This window comes from Belonocnema kinseyi, chromosome 10 (genome assembly GCF_010883055.1).
Source record: "Belonocnema kinseyi isolate 2016_QV_RU_SX_M_011 chromosome 10, B_treatae_v1, whole genome shotgun sequence".
NCBI classification, from domain to species: Eukaryota; Metazoa; Arthropoda; class Insecta; order Hymenoptera; family Cynipidae; genus Belonocnema; species Belonocnema kinseyi.
The window spans coordinates 112,545,622-112,554,483 of record NC_046666.1 but is presented as its reverse complement, the minus strand read 5'-3'; the positions used below and the strand labels follow the sequence as shown (position 1 = coordinate 112,554,483).

The 8,862-nt window shown below is 31.9% G+C and overlaps 2 protein-coding genes across 5 annotated transcripts in view; one reads left to right on the top strand and one right to left on the bottom strand.

Annotated features, from left to right (window-relative positions):
* The window catches only part of LOC117182326, a 60,215-nt gene extending 56,490 nt beyond the window's left edge, over positions 1-3,725 (bottom strand). The window contains exon 1 of the mRNA XM_033375485.1: positions 3,548-3,725. The gene's annotated coding sequence lies outside the window, so the exon portion shown is untranslated. The remainder of the gene's footprint in view (positions 1-3,547) is intronic.
* Positions 3,726-7,532: 3,807 nt separating this feature from the next.
* LOC117182072 (protein downstream neighbor of son homolog) overlaps positions 7,533-8,862 on the top strand; it is a 240,330-nt gene continuing 239,000 nt past the window's right edge. For 2 of the 4 annotated variants that reach the window (XR_004468261.1, XM_033375098.1), the window contains exon 1: positions 7,533-7,654. The gene's annotated coding sequence lies outside the window, so the exon portion shown is untranslated. Of the gene's footprint in view, positions 7,655-7,695; positions 7,768-8,862 lie in introns of those variants that run through there. The other 2 variants (XM_033375099.1, XM_033375100.1) reach the window with 2 other exon arrangements.

Genomic DNA, 8,862 nt, shown 5'->3' with positions numbered 1-8,862 from the left:
CGCCCGAGTTCACACATGCTTCGTTTCAATGGCTAAAATTGAAGAACTAAAATTCAAATTGGTCGAACACCCACCGTATTCACCAGATTTAGCCCCCAGTGATTTTTTCTTATTTCCAAACTTGAAAAAATGGCTCGGTGGACAGAGAGTTCCAGACAACGAAGACGTCATTGCCTGTGTAAGTGCTTATTTTGAGGAACTTCCGAAAACGCACTTTTCTGAAGGATTAAAAAAACTTGAAAAGCGATTGAAGAAGAACTTTTAAATAAAGAGATTAACTTTCAAAGATAAGACTGATTTTATACGAAAAAGGCGATTTTCTACCAAAAAGTTGATTTTTTAACAACATACATGAATTGTCAACGAAATAAATGAATTTTCAATGTGTAAAGACAAATTTACATCAAAATTGTTGAACTTTGAACTAGAAAAGGTCAATTTTCCACCCGAAATAGTTACATTTTTTACTGAAAAAGTTAATTTTTAGTTCAAAAGTGATTTTTTTTTAAACTAGCAATATTTTAAAAATTATACGAATTTTCATTTAATATGATGAATCTTCAAACAATCAAATTAATTTTCAACAAAAGAGTTCAGCTTTCAACCGGAAGTAGACCCATGCTGGGTTTATTTTTTTTCGTCTGCTAATCTGACTGCACCAATTTTTACTAAGTCGCTTACTAAATCAGGGTGTCGGACTCTCTCGACGTTACTGTAGTCGTTTGCAAATATTGCAATCATCTGTAGAAATAAATGTAACATTTTAAAATGTTTTTCCAATGAATTTTGTAGTTCGGCATGTAGTTACTAGTTACTAATCGGAGTAGTAAACATTACAAAAGTTCCGCTATTTCCCTCCATTGCAAACTGAAAAAAATCTGCACGCTTCGCGGGCACATTCTCATCGCACGCTACGCGCGCGGCTCGCTTCGCTTGCAAGTTTGAGCGCGCCTAGGGCGAGCGATGGTTGAATCTCTCGCTTCGCGCTCGGATATTTTTTCTTTGCATTTGGAATGCTTGAAAAAAACTTGATCAAAAAGGTCTCTTTTAGATGGTAGTATTTATATGCGTCTTCATATTCTGAATTGTCTACTCAATTAAGCATAGTCAAAGATTAAGTTTCTCAAAGCTCTGTAGGCATTGAGGTACACATTCTCATCGTGACACTCGCGCTGCGCTCTTCATTTCCGACAGACATTTGTAAACAGGTTTTGTTGGATTTTTTTCTCGTAACTTTCGTCGTCCTTCTACACATTTTTTTTTATTTTACTTTTTTCAACGTTATTTTTCACGAATAAAACAAAAAGTACGCGTCCTATCAAGAAGTGATTCTTAACGAAATTGTAGATTTTTTTTGGGATAACCATTTTTGTTGATTCATATTTTTTTGTATCCAACATAGTTTGTCCACAAAATGGAATTTTTTATTTTCCATTATTTTTTGTGCAATCAAAATTTGAATTTTCGATTTTTGAAGAAAATCCAAAAATTGGTTATGATAATCTTTTAAGGCTTTCAAAAAGAAATGTTTTTCTTCTCCTGACTTTTTTTCATATCGTGCGTTTTTCGGCTTCAAATTTTGATTTTCGGTTGATTAAAAACATTTTAAAAACGCTATAACTCTGAAAATTTTCTTTTTATCGAAAAAATTCATAAGAACAAATTGTTTGGTTTTTTCAATACTATAAATATCTGCGCATAGAATTTTCAAATTCAGAAAAAAGTGGTCTCAAAAATTTTCAAAATGCGCTCACTATTTGAATTTTTATCCAAAATTGCTGGTTAACGAACTCGTCCTTTCTTTTAGGACCTAGAAAAAGTGTGCCAAAGATGGATTTGATTCGTTTATTTTTTCGAGAGTTATCGTGTTTACGGCCGGACGGACGGCCGGATGGACAGACCGACGCCATCTTGAAAACCTGATTTTCGGATTCAGGGGGTCTCGAAACGTGGAGATTCGTTGAAAGTGTGATGTCAAATTTCCGACAATTCTAATACTTTCTCAATCATAAATGATGAGAATGTAATAGTAAAATCTAGTCTGATTTTTAGCAAATATTACAGCACAAGGTTTCTCAGTGTAGCGAAATTGCCTGGCCCATTTGAGACTATAATGCAGAGTCGATTTAAAACAATTTAGTCTGAGAGATAGTCTGAGAGATTTGGATCCTTTTCAAGATCCTTTTAATGGTCCTTTTAAGAGTGGTGCGACGGTAATATAATGTTCCTTTTGTATTCGTCACGTACCGGGCGCGCAGAGATATTTACAGTAGTTGGCCGTCGCTAATGCGACTATCCCTTTTTAAATTTCTCTTGAAATTATTAACATTTATTTTTACTTGATGAATTTTCTCATTATACTTATTTATAATTATAACTTATATACTGATATACAATTTTCTAGTTGAATTCAAAAATGTTGTCTTTTTTTGGCGTATCTCGTTCCCTTTACGAAAAAAGTTGTATTAATTCCAATTTTAAGCATTTAAAAAAAAAGTAAGATATTTGAAATCATCGAAACCCGTAGATTCCGAATTATTATGTTTTAGACTGTTAACTATGAAATTAAAAAATCTACTTCTAAATTTTAATCCGAAAGCTTAAGGGCATGTGATACTTACAGTTTCCCCGGCTTTTTTCCACAAAATAGCAAATTTTTAAAAATTTAATTCGGAGATGCTATAAAATATCATAACGGACGCCCCCTGACTCTTTTTTGAGGAATAATAACAAAAACATTTATTGTGCTAAATACAAATTTTATGCATATGCATTATTTTGAGGTTACGTCGTTTTTCATCTCTGCCTTTCCGATAATCTGGAAATTATTTATGAAATATACTTTTTTGATTGCCTGCAAAGAAGGTTAGTTCCGGAAGATGAGTTACTATGTTCATTTGTAAGTCCAAAGTTTTCGGCCAAAAATATTGTGCAGTTTGGAAGTAACGCTCGGGTGAATTGTAACTCACATAACCTCTAAATATACACGCACGTTGTCAGCAATATCAAAAATTTTTTGATAAAAAACACAAAAAAAAGTGTGTGCGGACGTCCGTTAGCATGCTCGCTATTATTTCCCATGTTTTTAAGACAAAATATTTATTATTCTAGAAAAAAAGCCGGGAGAACCTAAAACTGGTAAAATCGACCATTTTCTAAGTATCACCAGAGATGAGTTGGGTATCACATGCCCTTAAAAAAGGACCCTTGACTGCCGGCTACTCTATTGATATAGCATCTCTGGTTGTTCTTCATGATTGAATTCTTATTTCAATTTCAGCCTCTGCTTGTTGTTTATGATCGTATTTCTATTTCAATTTCGAAAAGGAAATTTTAAAGCTTTTAAATCATTTAAAAGAACTACCTGGACCTTTGAATATATCTACCTGAGTATATTATAAGGCTAATTATTAATGTTTAAATATTATTATTACTATTATTATTAGTAAAGTAATATTATCAATGTTCGAAATTTGCAACAAATTTATAAAATTAATTAATTATATTAGAAAAATAAACAATACAAAAATATGAATACAATTCCAACCTTTTTTTAAACACGCATCTTTCTATTTGATTTTCCTAATATTAAATTACATGCTTCATGATTTTTTTGGATTACTAATTACAGATGCTCTTATTGTTACTGAAAACTTTGTTCTTCCTTTTATATTTATGAAAAGTATCCAGTTTTTAATGAATTTTAGGATTTTTGCTTTACATAACAATCAGCCCTTTGCCTCGACCGTGTATGCGTATGGAGCAGGCTGGGTCGACTCCCATGGGCGCGATTGACCACTTATAGCGACACTAGCGCAATCTACAAGCAGGTGGCAAACTAAAACGTATCCATGTGTTCATGCACGTAAACGTATATATTATTCGAATGTGTTGCATGAATTAAAACTCGAGAAAATAAACGAATTAATTGAAAATTACACAAATTTAAGACGAAAAATGTGTAAATACTGTTTCCTGTACCATTGTTCGGCATAAATTTGTATAATTTTGCAATAATTCTCCAATAAATTAAGAATTCCATTACACATGAAATGTAACCTTTTTTCAACATTTTATTTATTCACATTATAATAGAGAAGTGAAATCAGTGACATCCTGGCACAGCACAAACATTTCAATTTACATTAACTTTGTTTATTTTTCAATGTCCTTATTTCAATGATTTCAGTTCATACGGCGAGATACAACTTTTTTGAACTTAGCAAAATTTGAAGTTTGTTGACGAAATCATAACCTCAACGAACACTAGAATGGCGGCGCCAAGATATTGTAAGAAAATATTACCCCCACTTATGCCCCTACAGTAGAGCCATCTACAAGGAGGTGGATAACTACAAAAGTATATGTGATCGCACGCGCCCATGGGAGTCGACACAGCCTGGTATGGAGTAGTAGTTTTCTTACAATCTGGAGGGGAAATGTCGGTCAAACTAACCCAATAGATGGCGCCAAAAAAGGTAGGTCTGAATTTTTCATTGAATAGCATTAAGAAAAATCAAAAATAATTTAAAACTTGATGCTGTTTGCAAATAAACAAAAAAAATGTATGAAAAAATAAGAGTAACTATTACTTATTATTAAAAAAAAAAGAAAAAGTAATAAAAAATATGTAGTTTAATATGAATAAAATTTAATTTTCAGCTACATTTTGAAAGCAGTACGAACTTCATTTTTCTATGCTTTATTTTATTGATATTGTTGATTTTATTATTTGTTTTAGTTAAAAAAATTTTATTTGTTGTTAAAATTATTAATGTAGCTAATGAAAAAATTAATAATATTTAAAACCTCAATGACAAAATTATTTAAAACATATATATGATCAGAAGAATTAATAAAAAATATAACACTTATGTCAAATATAAATATAATAATAATTACAACATGAGAGACTACAACTTCAGCTGCAAAGTAAAGAATCTTTGTACCTTTAAAATCTTAACAATTTTAATTTTTGAAGGAAATATTTTTAAAAGTGAAAGTAATTTTAATTAAAATGTTTTGAGGGAATAATTTGGTAAAATTCAATGACAAGACTGATAAATGAGAAAATGGATTTAATATTATTTAATATAATGTATATATTTATTTAAAGTGAACCGAACATCAGGTATACATTTATACCATTTAATAATTTATTTATTGCTTAATTTTAAAAGCTTTTTACTCGCTGCGTACAACCCTTAATAATTTTATTTAAAATATTTCCTTCGGTTTCGGTATTTTGAATAAACGTGAGGTTATAAAACTTCATACGAGAGAAACTATTAATGTTAATCATAAAGTTGATAAGCAATTGCGCCTTTATTCTAAAAACAAGAAACGGAAACATGTAAGTATATTTTCGAAGCCATCAGCCAGTGAAGCCAATGTAATTGTAGATGTTCTCATTAGCGGCGGACAAATGATCAATATTCACAGCGAATTTGATCACACTTACATGTGAAAATCCCTTTCCCGCGTTGTTGTGTATCCGTCATTTTAAAATGTATGTATGATTTCTATACCCTACCGATAGAAATATCTGAGTATTTTCCAACGAAATAGCCTGGCCCGTTTGAGTTTATAAGCAGAGTCGATTTGAAACGGTTTAGTTTCTGAGATAGTTTGAGAGATTTGGGTCCTTTTCAAGGTCCTTTTAGTGGTCCGTTTAAGAGTGGTGCGACGGTATTATAATGTTCCTTTTGTAATTGTCACGTATTGGACGGGCAGAGTTATTTACAGTAGTTGGCCGTCGTAATCCGACTCTCCCTTTTTAAATTTCTCTTCAAATTATTAACACTTTTTTTTTAAATTAATGAATTTTCTCATTATACTTATTTATAATCATAACTTATATACTAATATACAATTTTCTAGTTGGATTAAAAAATGTTGTCTTTTTTGGCGTATCTCATTCCATTTACAAGAAACATCGTATTAATTCCAATTTTAAGTATTTAAAAAAAGTTAGATATCTGAAATCATCGAAACCCGTAGATTACGAATTATTATGTTTTGGCTGTTAACTATGAAATTTAAAAAGTCTACTTCTAAAATTTAATCCGAAAACTTAACAAAGGACTCTTGAGTGTCAGCTACTCTATTGATATAGCCTCTCTGCTTGTTATTTATGATCGAAATCTTATTTCAATTTCAGCCTCTCTGCTTGTTATTTATGATCTTTTTTCTATTTCAATTTCGGAAAGGATATTTCAAAGCCTTTTAAACATTTAAAAGAACTACCTGGACCTTTAAATATATCTACTTGAGTGCCTGCAGAGAATTTCTCTGAGCTTCTCTGACCTTAGAGAATCTTTAGAATATACTCAGAGATTTCTATCGGTAGGGTATTTATTCACATATACTTATGCGAAAATCACTTGATCATTAAATAATATATTTTACTGATAAATTGATGAGTGTTTTTTGTAGAGAGTCCTAATTTTAAAACGATGAATTCGAATTTAAAAATTTTATTTCAGAAAAAAAGATTAATTAAAAACAAAGTGGATTATGTAAGGAAACTTGAATTACCCTACCGAAAGAAATCTCTGAGTTTTCTTTAGCGAAATCACTTGGCCCATTTGAGGCTATAAACAAAGTCGATTTGAAACAAAATAGTCTCGGAGATAGTTTGAGAGATTTGGGTCCTTTTCAAGATCCTTTTAGTGGTCGCTTTAAGAGTGGTGCGATGGTAATATAATGTTCCTTTTGTATTCGTCACGTACCGGGCGCGCAGAGTTATTTACAGTAGTTGGTCGTAGCTAATCAGCTCTCCCTTTTTTAATTGTTCTTCAAATTATTAACACTTTTTTTTAATTGATGAATTTTCTCATTATACTTATTTATAATTATAACTTATATACTGATATAAAATTTTCTAATTGAATTCATAAATGTTGTCTTTTTTGGTGTATCTCATTCCATTTATGAGAAACGTTCTATTAATTCCAATTTTAAGCATTAAAAAAAAAGTCAGATATCTGAAGTCATCGAAACCCGTAGATTCCGAATTATTACGTTTTAGGCTGTTAACTATGAAATTTAAAAAAATCTACTTCTAAATTTTAATCCGAAAGCTTAACAAAGGACCCTTGAGTGTCGGCTACTCTACTGAGATAGCCTCTCTGCTTGTTATTTATGATCGTATTCTTATTTCAATTTCGGAAAGTATATTTTAAAGCCTTCAGACCATTTAAACAAGCTTCCTGGACCTTTAAGAATATCTACCTGAGTGCCTGCGGAGAATTTATTTAAGATTCTTTGACCTAAAGAATTTTTAGTATATACTCAAAGATTCTTTTCGGTAGGGTAACACGTATTTTTGAATTCCGGAGCATGCAGAATTGCGCATGCGCGTGCCAGACAAGTGAAGACGCGAAGTGCACTTGTGTAGGCAGCCATGTGATTACTTGAACTAGACGGTTGTCAAGTTTCGTACGTGCGCACTAGATGATTTATATCACCGCGCCTCTCGTGGAGTTCCCGGAAAGCTTACTGCTCCCACGCCCTGTCAACCTTATTAGTGCGACAGAAAATAGTGTAGAGTGCCGTAGCTATGACCGGCCTCCTGGCTTTATAGCCCGCCTGTTTACATTTTAGTGGTTATATTTCTTATTATTTTCAATAGCCTCGTATATTCGATTCAAAGGTAGGTATTTAATTACGTCAAAACTATTTTACCTATCAATAATAGCGTCAATACTTTTACTGATCCAAGAATAATGTATCTTTGTTTTATGTTCAGATAATTCATAATAGACGGTAAGCTTAGAGCATAAATCACTTGTTGATCCCTACAATGAACATTTTCACCTGAAATGTTTGTCTCATAACGAACGTAAGAAAGCAACTATCGGTATATCGTTTAGGCGCAGGTAAGCGCTGCCGTGCGAACAAAGTTGCAAAATTGTATAGATAAGTAATGTCATTTAGCCATCCATGGAAATTCGTATACATATAAGATATGACAAACAAGAGCACCTGTGCACTGCTGTCCGATTTTTCAGAGTAAAAGTGCCAGCAGAGCACGTAAATGTCCTGAATAATTAGGGAAAATAATTGTTATAATGTAGAATTTTCCCTACCGAAAAGAATCTCCGAGTATATACTAAAAATGTTTTAAAGGCTTTAAAATGTCCTTTTCGGAATTGAAATAACAAGCAGAAAGTCCGAAATTGAAATAAGTATTCGATTATAAATAACAAGCAGAGAGGCTATATCAATAGAGTAGCCGACACTCAAGGGTCCTTTGTTAAGCTTTTGGATTAAAATTTAGAAGTAGATTTTTTTAATTTCATAGTTAACAGCCTAAAACATAATAATTCTGAATCTACGGGTCTCGATGATTTCAAACTTTTTTTTTTAAATGCTTAAGGGCATGTGACACAGCTAAATACCTATATTACCGACCTCACTTTTTCAGTTCACTGAATGTTTTTTTAGACCTAAGAACTTTTTTTATAAATAAAATATCAAGCTGAAACTTTGGAAAATGTATTAGAGTACAATAAAGTACGTTTGGGTACTGCATTTTGGTAGGAACTTCACAGAAAATTATTTTATCTTTTTTCTGAACCTCGACATTTTTTGAACGTTCCAACTTTTTTTATACATAAAATATCTGTCTCAAACTTTGAGAAATGCAAGAGCCGAAATAAAACTACGTTTAAGTACAAAGCTTAATAATAAAAGATGTAAAAAAATATATTTCAACAACGGCATCAGCCGGTAACGTTGTACACGCAAATACGAACTCTCTAGAGCCTCGTCTAGTGGCCGCCAGGTTTCGTATTTTCGTGTACAACGTTACCGGCTGATGCCGTTGGAATTCATTGTTGAAATATATTTTTTTACATC